This window comes from Rhincodon typus, chromosome 25, assembly GCF_021869965.1.
Source record: "Rhincodon typus isolate 14 chromosome 25, sRhiTyp1.1, whole genome shotgun sequence".
NCBI classification, from domain to species: Eukaryota; Metazoa; Chordata; class Chondrichthyes; order Orectolobiformes; family Rhincodontidae; genus Rhincodon; species Rhincodon typus.
In genome coordinates this window covers 5,789,387-5,807,818 of record NC_063356.1, presented here as the reverse complement: position 1 = coordinate 5,807,818, position 18,432 = coordinate 5,789,387, and positions in this window count along the sequence as shown.

The window sequence follows — 18,432 nt, the reverse complement described above, 5'->3', positions numbered from 1 at the left end:
CATAGGAGCAGAGAGGCTCTCTGCTCCTATGATGCTGCTTGGCCTGCTGTGTTCATCCAGCCCTGCACCTTGTTGTCTCGGATTCTCCAGCATCTGCAGTTCCTACTATCTCTGATCCAATATTCTTAGGACATGGCTTTGAATCCTGCACTGTTAGATGGTGGAATTTGAACTCAATAAAATTCTGGAATTAAGACTCTAATGATGATTATGAAACCGCTGTCAAGTATCAGAAAAAAAAACTAATCTGGTTCACTAATGTCCTTTAGGTAAGGAAACTGCCATCCTTATATGGTCTGACCTACATGACTGCAAACACATAGCAATGTGGTTGACTCCTAGCTGCCCTCTGGGTAATTAGGGATGAGCAATAAATTCGGACCCAGCCAATGACACCCACATCCCATGAAAAGAAAAACTGTACAGTCCTGAAGCAGTCTCTATCACCCACACACACACACAATATAAAGCTTTCTCAGAAGTCATTTACCTTCAACTTCAACCCCAATTGTAAACAGACAGTCCACAAATAGACCTCCTATCCTCAACCTCTTGCACATTTCAGGTTGAGCTCTTCCATCAGTCCTTAAATTAAAACAAAGAACTTTGACTTCTAGAAGTATGCATATGACTGTCATGTACAAGAATGCCTTTTAAGAAATTCTCAATCAACTGTGAGTTTTATATAATTTGGTAATTCCTTGATTGACTGAATGCATTCTGAACCTGTCAGAAATCTGATTAAAACTGATCATCAGTAGGGATTAATTCTGAACCCTACAGAGGTTTGGTCACATTTTCAGTTTTGTACTCAGCTTAGGAAGTGACACATCCAAGATTTGGTGTCAGTACAAGAGAAAGAGCTGGGAGGCTGATCACTGAGGATCAGAAGAGAAAATTAAAGTTAAAAGGTTTTCACAAACTTTTATTGTGTGATTTCATGCACACAACAATGAGTTTGTGTTCAAGACCAATGCTCAAGAAGGTGGCAAGGTCACAACCTGGTTTATAACTCTGTTTCCATAACTCTGCTTATTGCATCTTAATAGTAAATGCATTAGAAATGGTAATCTGAGATATACAATGCTCTAATCTTAGTTCCACATTTCTGAAAGACTATTCTGGACATGGACCTCTCTCTTCAAATCTCAGTAACTCCACCCACACCATACTATTTATGCCCAGTTCTGTGACATCACCTCAAAGTTGCTCCAGGGTCCTGAAGACCTTACACAACTCCAGAAAGTCACAAAACACTTTAAAACCACTTTTCAAGTGTATTCATACTATAAATACAACAAGCTTCCAAAAACAACAATGAGCAACAAAATTTGATTTTTTTTGTGTTATGCATCGTGAGAGATTAATATTTGTCAGTTGACTGCAATAATTCTTGTAGTCTTTTTCAAGTAATGACATAGGATCTTCCACTTCAACCTGGGAAGGCAGACAGGCCATCATGTCTCAAAGACAGCCGTTCTGACAAGGCGAAACTCCATTGGAACAACCACCTGCATTCTGGGCTTGAGTGTCTGTAGTGGGGCTTGAACCTTCAGAAGGGAGAGTGTCAATCACTCAGCCATTGCTGTTACCACTGTTAAAAAAAATCCCCAGTCTCCAAAAGCATTGAGTGAGATGGGACCTTGTAGGAAGTACAGGAGATACTAAATGGATCAGTGAAAGATTAATCTGGAAGGTTTCAACGATTGCTGGAGAAGAGAAAATAGCTAGAAATAAATTCAGGATTGAGATCAGCTGGAATCTTGGACTAAATTGAGTACATCTTATCTCAATTCTAACCCTATCAGAATTATAGAGCCACAGAGTCATAAGGCACAGAAACAGACCCTTTGGTCCAACAAGTCCATGCCAACCATGTTACCAAACTAAACTAGTCCCACTTGCCTATGTTTGACTCATATCCCTCCAAACTGTTCCCATTCGTGTACTTACACAAATGTATTTTACATGTTGTAACTGTCCCTGCATCCACCTGGCAGTTCATTCACACACAAACCACTCGGTGTAAAAAAGTTGATCATCATGCCTTTTTAAGTCTTTCTCCTCTCCTTAAAAATATGCCCCTTGTTTTGTACTCCCTGTGCTAGAGGAAAGCCCCTTGTTAATCACTTTATCTATGTCCCTCATGATTTTATAAGCCTTTATGAGATCACCCCTGAATCTCCTGTGCTCAAGTGAAAAAAAGTCCCAGCCTAATGTCTCCAGACAAATGCGAGGTGATGCATTTTGGAGGATCACGTTTAAGTGTGAATTATACAGTAAATGGCAGAACTCTTAGAAACACTAACATACAGATGGATCTGGGCATGTAGGTCCACAGTTCCCTAAAAGTGGCAGCACAGGTGGCCAAGGTGATTAAGAAGGCATATCGTTTGCTTGTCTTCATCGGCCAGGGCATGGAGTACAAGAGTTGGCAAACCATGTTGCAGCTATATAAAACACTTGGTAGGCCGCATATGGAGTATTGCGTGCAGTTTTGGTCACCATTCAAACAGAAGGACATGGAGGCTTTAGACAGAGTGCAGAGAATGGGCAACATCCTGGTGAATAGTCTTGAGGGTATTGGCTATGAGGAAAGGTCAAAAAGACTAGGATTGTTTGCACTGGAAAGATGACGGCTGAGAGGAGACCTGATGGAGATCTACAAAATTATAAGAGGCAGAGATGAGCTGGATAGTCAGAGGCATTTTCCCCAGGGTTGAAGCTTCAATTATAAGGGGGCACAGGCTTAAGCTGAGAGAGGGAATACTTAAGGGAGATGTGCAAGGGAAGTTTTTCACACAGAGTGGTAGGAGCTTGGAATGCACTGCCAGAGGAGGTGGTGGAACCAGGCACATTGGTGACATTTAAGAGGCATCTGGATGGTTACATGAATAGGCAGCGAATAGAGGGATAGGGATGGAATAAGGGCAGAAAGTTTGTTTTTTTAGATAAGTTAGGGCATGATGATCAGAACAGACTTGGAGGCCGAAGGGCCTGTTACCGTTTTACTTTTCTGTTTGTTCTATCCAGCCTCTCCCTATAACTCAAACCTTCCATTCCCTGCAACATCCTGGTAAATCTTTTCTGAACCTCGTCCGGTTTAATAATATCCTTCCTATAACAGGGAGACCAGAACTGTACACAGAACTCCAGAAGAGGCCTCACCAATATCCTGTATGTGACATCCCAACTCTTGTCTGAGCAATGAAGACAAGTGTGATAATTGCTTTCTTAAACAACTACCAAAATTAACCTTACCTTAAACAAAATTTGTGACACAAATTTCAATGAATTATTAAATCTACATTCAGGTTTGAAGATTCTCCAACTGACGAGGCCCAATTATTGACACTGGAACCGAAAACCCAGAGGGATTGAGGACCTACTAGCTTCTTGCATGCCTGGCCTCACCATGGAAACCTGGAACCAAAGCCTGAGCAGCGCAGAACAAGCCCTGACCCCACGGTGACCCGACATTGTGCAGGCCCAACCAGGCCAACTGCATGACACCCCATGGAGTACTTGTGAATGAGACTACTGCCCACAGTCCCAATCGGACGCACCCATGTACCTTGCCTAAGCTGGGACCACAAGCCCAGAGGGATCAGAGGCTTTCTGGCCTCTTGCAGGCCCAACCTCTCCAAACCTTGAGGAAACCTGGAACCGATGCCTGACCAGCGTGGAAACATGATCTGACCCCACAGTGACCTGACATCAAGGAAGCCGCCACTGAAGACACCCCCAGAACGCTCAAGGTCACATGTGGTGCCCAGGGCCCCATCTGGAGCAGATATTTACCTTCCAGAGCAGCAGACTTCCCTCACCGATACCCGGGATCGACTGGGAGCAGCCACCTACCCAGGAAATTTGGGACATGATCTAGACCCCAAGTGAATCTGAAAATTCAGGGTTTCAAATCCCCTCTCCCCAGCATGCTCCTCGCCAACGTCCAAGCCATTGAGGACAAAATGGATGAACTTAAAGCTAGACTCACCTCCCAGAGGGAACGGAGAGACTGCTGTGTGCTCTGTTTCACCAAGACATGCTCACTTCTGCTACACTTGAATATACCTTACAACCTGAGGGTTTCTCAGTCCACTGAATGGACCGCTAGGAGACATCGGGCAGAGCAAGGGGCAGTGGGGTCTGCCTCCTATCAACACCTCCTGGTGCTCAGACAGGGCAACCCCGGAGAGTTACTGCTCTCCGAACATAGAATACCTTGCAGTGAAATGCCGTTCCTTCTACCTGCTGCGCTAGTTCACCTCCGCTATCCTGACAACAGTCCATATCCCACCCCATGCAGAAGTGAAGAGTACAATTGATGAAGTATACAATGTTACAGACAGTTCTGAAATGGATTACCCTGTGGCCTTGTTCATCGTAGCTGGTGACTTCAACATGGCCAATCTCAAGAATGTGCCACCAAAATTCCACCAATACATCTCCTGTCCTACCGGAGGTCCAAATATCCTTGACCATTGCTATACTTCCATCAAAGATGCCGAGCGCACAATTCCCCCGTCCGCATCTTGGAAAATCGGGTCACAATGTTGTGCTCCTTCTCCCTCTTACATGCAGAAATTGAAGCATGAGAGCCCAATACAGAAAGCAGTGTTGGTCTCAGGAAATGGAAGGGCTTCTACAGAACTGCTTAGAGTCAGTGGTCCATATTCGAGCACTCAGCAACCAGCCTAAACAAGTATGCTATTACCATTACAGACTTCATTAGGAAGTGTGTAGAAGACTGTATGCTGAAAAAGATAATCCAAATGTTCCCCAGTTGGAAACCATGGATGGACTGGGAGATCCACTCCTTAATGAAGTCCAGGTCCTGAGATGTTCAACTTGGGCGAGCCTGACCCACACAGGAAATCCACGTATGACCTTTGCAAGGCCATCAGAGATGTCAAGAGGTTTCAGGCCCAGACAAACCACATGGACACCCATTGTTTGTGACAAGGCTCACATGACATACAGTCTACAAAGCAGTGTCACCATCTCCCTGGCCCTACACTCATCCCTGGAACATCTGGATAACAAGGATACGTACATCAGGCTTCTACTTATTGACTACTATTCAGCTTTCAACACCATAATTCCAGATAAACTGATCTCCAGGCGCCAGGATCTAGGTGCCTGCTCCCCACTCTGTAACTGGATCCTTGACTTCCTGACCAACAGACTGCAGTCTGTAAGGATCAGTGACAACATCTCCTCCACAATAATCCTCAACATTGGTGCCCCGCAAGGCTGTGTACTCAGCCCCCTACTATACTCCTTATACATAGAAGACTGTGTGGCCAAATTCTGCACCCACTCCATTTACAAGTTTGCTGACAACACCACCGTTGTAAATTGGATCTCAAACAAGGACGAGACAGAGTACAGGAAAGAGATAGAGTGATTAATGACATAGTGTAAAGACAATAATCTCTCCGTCAATGTCAGACAATGAAAGAGCTGGTCATTGACTTCAGGAAGCAAAGGGCACACCCCTGTCTGCATTAATGGTGCTAAGGTGGAGATGGTCGAGACTCTCAATTTCCTGGGAGTGATGTTCCCCAACAACCTGTCCTGGTCCACCCATGTCAAGGCAATGGTCAAAAAGCACAACAATGTCTCTACTTCCTCAGGAGGCTAAGGAAATTTGGCATGTTCGTAAAGACTCTTACTAATTTTTATAGATGCACTATAGAAAGCATTCTATTTGGATACATCACAGCGTGGTATGGCAACTGTTGTTCCCAAGATTGCAAGAAATTACAGACAGTAAAGAACACAGCTCAGTCTAACATGCAAACCAGCCTTTCATCCATTGATTCCATTTTTACTTCCTGCTGCCTCAATCAACGACCTCCTTCCACCCTGGTTATACTCTCTTCCACCCACTTCCATCCGGCAGAAGATGTAAAAGTTTGAACACACATATGGACAGATTCAACAACAGTTTCTTCCCCATGGTCATCAGACTTTTGAATGGAACTCTCAAATATTAACATTCTTCTCTTTCTTTCTCTGCACCTTCTCTGCGGCTGTAACACTGTATTCTGCATTCTGTTCTGCTACCCTGATGCACTTTTGTATAGTACGATCTGCTTGCACAGCATGCAGAACTACACTTTTTACTGTATCTCGGTACATGTGACAATAATAAATCAAACTCTAACTCAATCTCACTCAGAGTAATACAAAGATAGTTCAAAATTCAAATGGTTTATTTACAGAACTTTCAATGTACATGTAGCCACAACTAGAAGGAGTATGTCCACCTGCTTGTCTCTCTTTATAGGATTTTCTGTCAGGAGTCAGTTACTTGGATCACTTGCCCCAAACTCATGGAGTCATAGGCTCAGAGTCATACAACGTGGAAATAGATCTTTAGGTCCAACTCATCCATGCCGACCAGATATCCTAAATTAATTTAGTCCCATTTGCTAGCATTTGGCCTGCATCCCTCTGAACTCTTCCTATTCATGTAGCCATCTAGGTGCCTTTTAAATGTTGTAATTGTACCAGCCGCCACCACTTCCTCTATTAGCTCATTCCATACACACACCACCCTCTGCATGAAGATGTGCCCCTTAGGTCCCTTTTAAATCTATCCCCTCTAACCATAAACCTATGCCCGCTAGCTTTGGACTCCCATACCCTAGGGCAAAGGCCTTGGCTATTCACCCTATCTATGCCCATCATGATTTTATAAACCTCTATAAGATCACCCCTCAGCCTCTGATGCTCCAGGGAAAATAGCCCCAGCCTATTCTGCCTCTTGTTACAGCTCAAATCCTCCAACCCTGGCAACATCCTTGTAAATCTTTTCTGAACCATTTCAAGTTTCACAACATCTTTCCTCTAGCTGGGAGACCAGAATTGAACGCAGTATTCCAAAAGTGGCCTAACCAATGTCCTGTACAGCCATAACATGACCCTCCCAACTCCTGTACGCAATGCACTGACCAATAAAGGCAAACGTACCAAACACCTTCTTCACTATACTGTCTACCTGCATCTCTACTTTCAAGGAACTATGAACCTGCACTCCAAGGTCTCTTTGTTCAGCAACACACCTCTGGACCTTACCATTAAGTGTATAAGTCCTACCTTGATTTGCAGCACATCACATTTATCTAAATTAAACTCCATTGGCCCATCTGATCAAGGTTAAAACAAGCAAGCATTGTCTCACAATCACCAATGAAACATGCTTAATCAAGAATTACCAGAAAAATTAGTGGAGGGAAATCAATCTGGAGGCTGTCCAATGGTTTTGTACTGTTTAGTGGAATGGTTCAGCCAAGTAACATTGCTCATCAACATTTGCCTTTTTGAGTAAGCCTAACATGGTGTGAGTTTGGTTGCAAATGAATGCAAATCAAATGTGATCATTAGCCTTAATTTGACATTATTTGGTATGGTTGAGTTTATGTATTTCAGCATGTCATCCTTAGTGCATTGATTTGTGTTCACATAAATTCTTAATTTCAGTGGCAGGAGAGGTGAGAGTGCAAGCCAGGGGGCAGCTGGGAAAGTAAGGTTCTCCTATAAAATGCTTGCCTCATGAATAGGTGAAATGAAGGCTGAGCAGGAGCAAACATGGATAAGGGGACTGCTGGGTAAGTGAACCAATATATTCAGGCAGTGGCCAAACCCAAAACACTACACGTGTAGTGTCTCCCACCACCATCCTCCTCCTCCTCCTCCTCCAACCAAAAAAAGATTCTGTGTGGAGGGTTGGAAAGGTAAGCTTTTTTTCTTTTCTCTTTATCTCTTGGCAATCTAGAGTAGAGGGAATGGAAGCTAGGGCAGTTGCATACTCCTCTTGCAGGATGTGGGAGGTCAGGGTCACTGCTGGTGTTCCCTCTGACTTCACCTGTGAGAAGTGCACCCAACTCCAGCTCCTCACAAACCATGTTAGGGAGCTGGAGCTGGAGCTACCCTGGATCATTTGGGAGGCTGAGGGGGTGATAGAGAGGAGTTATAAGGAGGTGGTCACACCCAAGGTACAGGAAAAAGGTAGCTGGGTGACTGTCAGGAGGAGGAAAGGGAATAGGCAGACAGTGCAGGAATCCCCTCTGGCCGTTCCTCTCCATAATAAGTATACTGTTGGGGGGGGTGCGATGTACCAGGAGAAAGCCATTGTGGCCAGATCTCTGGCTCTGTGTCTCAGAAGGGAAGGGGGGAGAATAGGAGAGCAATAGTATAGGAGGTTCACTGGCTAGGGGAAGAGACAGGTGATTCTGTGGTACCGAGCGAGACTCCTGGATGGTATGTTGCCTCCTGGGTGCCAGGGTCAGAGATGTCTCGGATCGAGCCTTCAAGATCCTTAAGGGGGAGGAAGTGCAGCCAGAAGTTGTGGTACACATTGGTACCACTGACATAACTAGGAAAAGGAATGAGGTACTGAAAAGTGAATACAGGGAGTTAGGTTGGAAGCTAAAAGGCAGGACGAGCAGAGTAGTAATCTTAGGATTACTACCAGTGCCATGGGCTAGGAGTGGAGAGCAAGTCCAGCTGAGCACGTGGCTACAGAGCTGGTGTAGGAGGGATGGCTTCAGATACGTGGGTCATTGGGATACCTTCCTGGGGAAGGTGGGACCTGGACAAGAAGGACAAGTTGCACCTGAACTGGAGGGGCTTCGATATCCTGGGCGGGAGGTTTGCTGGAGCTCTTCAGGAGGGTTTAAACTAGTTTGGCGGGGGGATAGGAACCAGCGCTTGGATCAGAGGATGGGGTAGCTGGTGTACAGGTAGATGCAGCATGCAGAGAATCTGAGGAAGGATAAACAGTTGATAGGGCAAAATTGCAGTCAGTTTGGTGGATTGAAGTGTGTTTATTTTAACGCAAGAAGTGTCAGCAATAAGGGTGATGAACTTACAGCATTGATCAGTACTTGGAACTACGATGTTGTGGCCATTACAGAGACTTGGATAACACAGGGGCAGGAATGGTTGTTGGATGTTCTGGGGTATAGATGTTTCAAAAGAAATAGGGAGGGAGGTAAAAGAGGTGGGGGAGTGGCATTGCTAATCAGGGATGGTATCAAAACTGCAGAAAGGGAGGTCGTGGAGAAGGGTTTGTTTACTGGGTGGCAGTCAGAAACAGGAAAGGAGCTGTCACTTTATTGGGAATTTTCTACATACTGTTGGAGAAAGTGGGGGAGGTCCTCAATGAATACTTCTTGCTTCAGTATTCACCAATGAGAGGGACCTTGACATTTGAGTACAGCATGAAACAGGCAGATATACTTGAACAGGTTGTTGTTAGGAAGGAGGATGTGCTAGAAATTTTGAAAAACTTGAGGACAGATAATTCCCCTGGGCCAGATGGCATATACCCAAAGTTTCTACAGGAAGAGATTGCTGCCCCTTTGGCGATGATCTTTGCGTCCTCACTGTCAACTGGAATAGTACCAGATGATTGGAGGGTGGCAAATGTTATTCCCTCTTTCAAGAAAGGGAATAGTGATAATCCTGGGAATTACAGACCAGTCAGTCTTTTTTATGTGGTGAGCAAATTATTGGAGAGGACTCAGGTAGTATTTATGATTATTTGGAAAAGCACAGTTTGATTAGAAATAGTCAGCGTGGCTTTGTGAGGGGCAGGTTATGCCTTACAAGCCTTATTGAATTCTTTGAGCATGTGACAAAGCACATTGATGAAGGCAGAGCAGTGGATGTGGTGTTTTATAAGGTTCCCCATGGTAGGGTCATTCCGAAAGTAAGGAGGCATGGGATTCAGGAAAATTTGGCTGTCTGGAAACAAAACTGGCTGTCCAATAGAAGGCTGAGGGTGGGAGATAACGGAAAGTATTCAGCCTGGAGCTCGGTGACCAGTGGTGTTCCACAGGGATCTGTTCTGGGACATCTGCTCTTTGTGATCTTTATAAATGACTTGGATGAGGAAGTGGAAGGGTGGGTTAGTAAGTTTGCCGATGACATGAAGGTTGGTGGAGTTGTGGACAGCGTGGAAGGCTATTGTAGGTTGCAACGGGACACTGACAGGATGCAGAGCTGGGCAAAGAAGTGACAGATGGAATTCAACAGAAAAGTGTGAAATGATTCATTCTGGAAGGTCAAATTTGAATGCAGAATACAGGGTTAATGGTAGGATTCTCGGCAGTGTGGAGGAACAGAAGGATCTTGGGGTCCATGTCCATAGGTTCCTCAAAGTTGCAACCCAAGTTGATAGGGTTATAAAGAAGGTATATGGGGTGTTGGCTTTCATTGGCAGGGGAATTGAGTTTAAGAGCAGTGAGGTTATGCTGCAGCTCTATAAAACCCTGCTTAGACCACATTTGGAATATTGTGCTCAGTTCTGATCGCCTCATTATAGAAAGGATGTGGAAGCTTTAGAGAGGGTGCAGAAGAGATTTACCAGGATGCAGTCTGGACTGGAGGGCAGGTCTTGTGAGGAAAGGTTGAGGGAGCTAGGGTTTTTTCATTGGAGCAAAGAAGGATGAGTGGTGACTTGATAGAGGTGTACAAAATGATGAGAGGTATGGATACAATGATTAGTCAGACTTTATCCCAGGGTGGAAATGACTATTATGAGGGGGCATAATTTTAAGATGATTGGAGGAAGGCATAGGGGAGATGTCAGAGCTAGGTTCTTTACAAAGTGAGTGGTGGGTGCGTGGAATGCACTGCCAGCAGTGGTGGTAGAGTCAGATACATCAGGGGCATTTAAGTGACTCTTGGATAGGCACATGGTTGACAGTAAAATGAAGAGTATGCAGGTTAGTTTGATCTTAGAGTAGGATAACAGGTTGGCACAACATCGTGGACCAAAGGGCCTGTACTGATCTAGTTCTATATGTATGTTCAAACTTCTAACAGAGTTGTTAACCAGATGAGTTCTCATGGTTAGCCTACTCTGTTCTGTCTTCTGTAAGCTTGAAATCATGCAAAACTCTGCTGTCTCTATCCTCTCTCCCAAAGACAAGAACTTCTTTCCATTGTGGGAGAACCAGAGACTAGAGGGCATATTATCATGGGGAAGGGTTTGCCCAGTTAGGGGAGAGATGAGGAATGTCTTCCCTCTGAGGATACGCAATCTGTGTGGCATGTTTTGCTGCAGAGGTTGAGGCATTAGATATATTGAAGGCTGAGATAGACTGATTATTATCAGTAAGGAAATCAAAGGTTATGGGGAAAAGGCAGGAGAGTGGAGTTGAGGATTATTAGATCAGCTATGATCTCAACGAATGGCAAAGCAGAGTTGATGGGCTGAATGGCCTGTCACTACTCCTATGCTTTATGGTTTTCAGTGCAGCTAAAGGTGCAGCATTGAAGAACAGAAGCAGTGATGGGATTGAAGATTTGCCATGAGGCTGGCATACTTCAGATGCCAATGTTTGCAGTCATGGGGTGTGCGTGGCTGGTGCCATGGGTGCATGCTCTGAGATGTCAGTGGCCGGGTCCAACATGGAAGTTGGTTGGAGCAAGTAGTGAACTGAATCCATCAGGTATCTGCTTTGATTTCCTTGTCCAGTTTCCTCTGTCTAGTCTGTTTGCCAAGTTTGAGAAGCTGAATATTAATGAGGTGAGTGAAGATATCACTGAGGCGTTTATCAACTGGCAACTCACCATTGCTGATTAAGTAGCTTGCCATGTTGTCAAAAACATTAAAGGCAGATTGAGATGCTCAGGGTGTTGCAATGAGCCTCAATGACTTTTGCTGAACATCTCACAGCCTACATCATTCAGACCTCTAAGATTCCACCCTGAGTGGATTGTATCCCATTGCTCATAACATGAGAATTTAAGCTCCTGCTGACATGCAATGATGTGCCAAGATATTAGACTCTTGTAAAAATGTATTCACTTACAGGAGGTGAGCATCGCTGGCTAGACCAATATTTGTTGCCCATCCCAGATCACACTGGAGAGGGTGGAATTGAACCTCCTTCTTGGCCAGTTGCAATCAATGTGGCATAGGTACAACCACAGTGACATTAGGAAGACATTTCCAGAAATTTTACCCGGTGACAGTGAAGAAGTGGTGATATCATTCCAAGTCAGAATAGTTTGTGACTTGAACTCAAAGGCAATAGTGTTCCCACAACGTACATGCAAACATCCAACAGGTACGTGACTTGGGGATGCCCTTGCAGAGTCAAGCTACCAAGATCCAGACTGAATCATCTGCCAAATTTGCAATACTCTGATTGCACAAAATCTCCACTGGATAATTTTTCTTTTATCCACTCTCAGGTTTCAGGTTGTCATTGGCTGGGCCAACATTTATTGCCCATCCCTGGTTGCCCCTTGAGAATGTGGCGGTGAGCATCCTTCTCGCTGCAGTTGATGTGTTGAGGGTACATGCACAATGCTGTTAGGGAGGGAATTTCATGATTTTTGACCTAGTGTCAATGAAGGAACTATTTGACATTTCCAAGTCAAGATGGTGAGTAGCTCGAAGGTGAAAGAACTTGAAAGTCCTTGTCCTTCTGGGTGGTGGTGTTTGTGGATTTGGAAAATGCTGTCTAAAGTACTGTTGTGAATATCTGCAGTGCATCTTCTAGATGGTATGCATTGTTGCTGCTAAGCGTCACTAAGTGGAAGAAGTGATCACTTGTGTTTGTGTTGCTAATCAAATGTGCTGAATTTTCTCGGATGATGCAGTTGAAGATGGTTGGGCCTAGGACACTACCCTGATGAACTCCTATAGAGTTGTCCTGGAGATGATTGACCACAACCATCTTCCTCTGTGCCAGGTATGACTTCAACCACCAGAGAATTTTCCCTCCTGATTCGAATAGACTTCAATTTTGTGAGTTCCTCAATGCCACACTCTGTCAACTGTGGCATAAATATCAAGAACAGGAACTCACATCTCGCATCTAGAATTCAGCTTTTTTTGTCCATATTTGAACCAAAGCAGTAATGAGGTCAGGAGCTGAGTGGCCCTGGCAGAACCCAAACTGGGCATCACTGAGCAGGTTATTGCTGAGTGATGACACCTTCTGTCACTTTACTCATGATTGAGTGTAGACTGATGGGGCAGTAATTGGCTGAGGAAGGGTCACTGGACCTGAAATGTTAACTGTTTTTTCCTTCACAGATGCTGCCAGACCTGAGCTTTTCCAGCAACTTTGTCTTTGTTCAGTAATTGGCTGGGTTGGATTTGAACTGCTTTTTTTGTGTACAGGACATAGCTGGCCAACTTTCTACACTGTTGGGTTGATGCCAGTTTTCTAGACATACATTAGGGAAATAGACTGTAATATGAAGAAGAGGCAAATAGACTGCAATATGCATTTGAGGGGATTAAACTATAGTAAGGGCTCGAGGCAATTTGACTGTGACATGGTTGTGAGGGGAATAGTTTGTAATATGGATGGGAGGGAATAGACTGTAATAAGGGCTGGAGGTATTTAGCTTTTATGCTATGATTCACTCTATGGTCTTCTAAGTATGGAACTAATGGATCTGTCTCAGACAGTGCCCTAAGTGGACAATATTGGGTCTATTCCTGATATTATGTGACATAAATCAAATTGGCTGAAGACAGGCACCAATGATATGGGGACCCACCCTAAGAAGAGGACGAGATGGATCATCCACTCGGCACTTCTGGCTGAAGATTACTGTGAATCCTTCAGCCTTATCTTTTACACTGTGCTGGGCTCTCCACTATTGAGGATGAGGATTTGTTTCATATTCCATCACCATTCACGACCAGATCTGACAGGACTGCAGAGCTTAGATTTGATTTGGAGGACCAAAGCAACCTTGATCAGATGGGCCAATGGGCCGAGGAGTGGCAGATGGAGCTTAATTTAGCTAAATGTGAGGTGCTGCATTTTGGAAAAGCAAATCGGGGCAGGGCTTACACACTTAATGGTAAGGTCCTGGGGAGTGTTGCTGAACAAAGAGACCTTGGAGTGCAATTTCAAAGTTCCTTGAAAGTGGAGTCACAGGTAAACACGATAGTGAAGGTGGTGTTTGGTACGCTTGCCTTTATTTGTCATTGCATTGAGTGTAGGAGTAAAGAGATCATATAGCGGCTGTACAGGACATTGATTTTAGACCACTTTTGGAATACTGCATTCAGTTCTGATCTCCCTCCTATAGGAAGGATGTTGTGAAACTTGAAATGGTTCAGAAAAGAGTTACAAGGATGTTGCCAGGGTTGTAGGACTTGAGCTACAGGGGAGAGGCTGAGGAGCATTGGGGGCTGAAGTTTATAAAATCATGAGGGGCATGAATAGGGTCACTAGTCAAGGACTTTTCCCTGGTTTGGGGGAGTCCAAAACTAGAAGGTGAGAGGGCAGAGACTTAAAAGGGACCTGAGGGACAACTTCTTCACAGAGGGTGGTGCATGTATGGAATGAGCAGCCAGAGGAAGCAGTGGAGGCTGGTAGTATCACACTCACTTAAAAGGCATCTGGATAGGTATATGGAGAGTTAGGGTTTAGAAGGATATGGGCCAAATTCTGGCAAATGATACTAGATTTAGTTAGAGACAACAAGGTGCAGGGCTGGATGAACACAGCAGGCTGAGCAGAGAGGCTGACGTTTCGGGCCTAGACCCTTCATCAGGGAAGGGGGTTTTGAAATAAATAGGGAGAGAGTGGGAGAGGATAGGTGGAGAGGAAACAAACAGGTCGAAGAGGCAGGGATGGAGCCAGTAAAGGTGAGTGTAGGTGGGGAGTTAGGAAGGGGATAGCTCAGTCCAGGGAGGACGGACAGGTCAAGGGGGCGGAATGAGGTTGGTCGGTAGGAGATGGAGGTGCGGCTTGAGGTGGGAGGAAGAACAGGTTAGGGAGGCAGGGACGAGCTGGACTGGTTTTGGGATGCGGTAGGGGGAGGGGAGATTTTGAAACTTGTGAAATCCTGCAGTGCCACAACGATGCCACCCGAAGGTTGCAGGAACAGTAACTCATATTCCGCTTGGGAACCCTGCAGCTCAATGGTATCAATGTGGATTTCACAATTTTCAAAATCTCCCCTCCCCCTACCGCATCCCAAAACCAGTCCAGCTCGTCCCTGCCTCCCTAACCTGTTCTTCCTCCCACCTCAAGCCGCACCTCCATCTCCTACCGACCAACCTCATTCTGCCCCCTTGACCTGTCCGTCCTCCCTGGACTGAGCTATCCCCTTCCTAACTCCCCACCTACACTCTCCTTTACTGGCTCCATCCCCGCCTCTTCGACCTGTTTGTTTCCTCTCCACCTATCCGCCTCCCACTCTCTCCCTATTTATTTCAGAACCCCCTTCCCCTCCCCCCTTTTCTGATGAAGGGTCTAGGCCTGAAACGTCAGCCTCTCTGCTCCTATGATGCTGCTTGGCCTGCTGTGTTCATCCAGCCCTGCACCTTGTTGTCTTGGATTCTCCAGCATCTGCAGTTCCTACTATCTCTAGATTTAGTTAGGATATCTGGTCGGCGTGGACGTGTTAGTCTAAAGAGTCTGCTTCCATGCTCAAACTCTGACTGTAAGGCAGAAGCAGCTGGATGACTGACCCTTCAGCTCACAAACACATTTTCCTCTTTCACTCTGTCAAATTGCATTGTAACCCTCTCAGTTTTAAGGAGAAGTCTGTGTGACCCCAGCAAGATTACCATTATACACTTCCCTCCTTTCTGGAAAAAAAAACATTCACCACACACAATGCTCATTTTTCTGTTTCATGGTCAGTTTTTCATCTTGCACAGCAAAGAACAATAAACTGATCTGAGTCCCATTCTGTGCTGCTTATTTTAAACAGGATCCAAATATCAGGATTAAACCTGAGAATCCACTTCAGCTGCTTCAGTTATGCTTATTCAATCCATCTGCTCACTACAATGTTAATGTCCAAGTTAAAATAAAATATACACTTATGTTTTTCCTTTTTAATTCTCTTTTCAAATTGGCGATCTCGCTGGTTCATTAAAAACATATCTCCTCGCCACTTTCTCCTTCTCGTTTTCCACATCAGAAACAGTAAAAGAAGATCTAGCTATGGACAATTAAAGTGGAAATGAGAATTTTTCACAGTACCTTGTCACGATGCTCATGGGTAAAAAAGCTGAAGATAGGATCCTCAAATATGCAGAACTGGCTGAGGTTAGTACATAATTTAGTTGTAGAATGGGTTTCATTGGCTTTCCAGTGTATTTCAGATTTGTATGATTATCTCACTCATTCTCTAACATTTGAACACACAAATTAGCATCCTGAGTAGGCCACTCAGCCCCTCCAGCCTGTTCTATTATGATTGTGGTTGATCTGATAACCCACATTCCTGCTTGTCCTTGATAGTACAGTCAGTCTTGACATAATGTGTGTTGCTTTAACGCAATTGAAGAATTTAGACCACTATTTATAGAATGCAAACTTTCCTCCCCTGTATTGGCTATAACATGATTCCGGCCCCAGCAGTTTAAATAGTGTGGCTGTTGCAAAGTTTTCTTAAATTGCGAGATTACTTGAGAACGAAGCAATCGCGTTATGTCAGAACTGACTGTATTTCACCCCCTCGCTTATCAAGAACCTATCTACATCTGCCTTGAAAATATTCAAAGACTCTTTTTCCACTGCCTTTTGAGGATGAGAATTCCCAAGATTCCTGGGGCTTAAACTGATGAGTTTTAAAGTGGTTTAGTTCAGGGTGAATCTTGGAGAGGATGGGAGAGTGTTGTTTGTTTTTTTTTTAAGCACCTATGATAAGGTGACGATCACTGGCTAAGCCAATTACCCAAGAGAAGGTGGTGGTGACTTGCCTGCTTGAACTGCTGCAGTGATCAAACCTGGCACAATTCCTTGTCTCTTTGATACAACATCATACTAGATAACATTGTTTACTGCTGAATCAGTTCAGGAGCTTGAAGTGACATAGCTTTCTAAAACACCTTACATTTAGTTACTTGGCGCTCCTGGCAGGCAGTCAGGAACATTCTCATTCTTCTCTGTCCTGCTATTTCTGTCTCTTTGTATTTCTTTTCACTGCCGTGGGACCATTAGCCAAGAAGGAAAATGTACCAAAGAGCTGTTATAATTGGCCTTTCAAAGTATCCCGACCCAAAATGTTAACTTTCCTGCTCCTCTGATGCTGCCTGGCCTGCTGTGTTCATCCAGCTCCACACTGCGTTATCTCTGCCTTGATATATAATGTGCTATTTGATGTGCCTTCTACTGAGTCAGCTGTCCATCCCCAAGGACCCTCCGCCATGGTCATGTCTTTGATCTGCACTTCCTCCGATGCTCTGTAATTCAGAGGTCAGGGATACTGGTGGAGGAAGAAAACATGGGAACGGTAATGAAAGAACAATGAGTCTGGGTATGAGTGCCCTCTGAATTAATTCCCTGTGAAAGGGAACCTGCTCTTTCAGGTGGATAGAACATGAATTGAAAAATTGTTGTGGAGTCTATTCAGGTGCCCTGGTCTATGCAGGAGGGAAGATTTCTTACTGTAAAGAGCTCTGGTGAAATCAGACATGGAGTACTGTGTACAGTTCTGCTTTTATAGAAGGAAGAATCTATCGTCCCATAGAGTGCAGCAACAATTCAACATAATGATCTCTGGGATATCTAAGGTTTTGGAGTAGATCTGTAGCTCAGATTGTAGATGTTGTGGTTGGTTCATTGTTTTGCAGACATTTCGTTACCCTGCTGGGCAGCAACATCAGTGCAGCCTCTGAAGCACCGTTGTGTTTTCCCGCTTATTATTTAAACTCACTTCTGGTTTTCCTTCGCAGTGGAGCGTATATGGGGTCGAGTTCTGTGTTTGTTGATGGCTTTCTTTGTGGAGTACCAGGCTTCACCCCTACAACAACTGCTCACCTGAACCAAAGACCCACTATCCGCTATGGACAGAGTCAATGTCATTTACAAGATTCCCTGCAGAGACTGTGACAAACACTACATTGGACAAACAGGAAGGAAACTAACAACAAGTGTATACGAACATCAATTGGCTACAAAGACACGACCAATACTCATTCATCTCTATCCATGTGGATAAGGAGAACTACCAATTTGACTGGGACAACACCAAAATCCTGGGACAAGAAAAGCAGAGACAGGCACGGGAATTCCTAGAAGCCTGGTACTCCATGAAGAAAGCCATCAACAAACACACAGAACTCGACCCCATATACACTCCATTACGAAGGAAAGCCAGAAGTGAGCTAATCCAGCTCAATGGACTCCAGAGTTTAAATAACAGGCAGGAAAACACACCAATGCTTCATCAAAGGCTGCACTGATGATGTTACCCAGCCAGGTTTTAAAAAAAAAAACATCTGCGAGACAACAAACCAGCTTGGTGAGCCAACCAACCCCAAGATTTTTGGGATAGTAGAACTGTCTTGAGGAGAATGGGTCTACAATCTCTAGATTTTAGAATAATTAGAGGTGATTTCATTGAAGCAAGTCAAATTCTTCCAGGGTTCAGCAGTGTAGATGGTAGAAGGATGTTTTCCCCTGGCTGGGAGGTCTA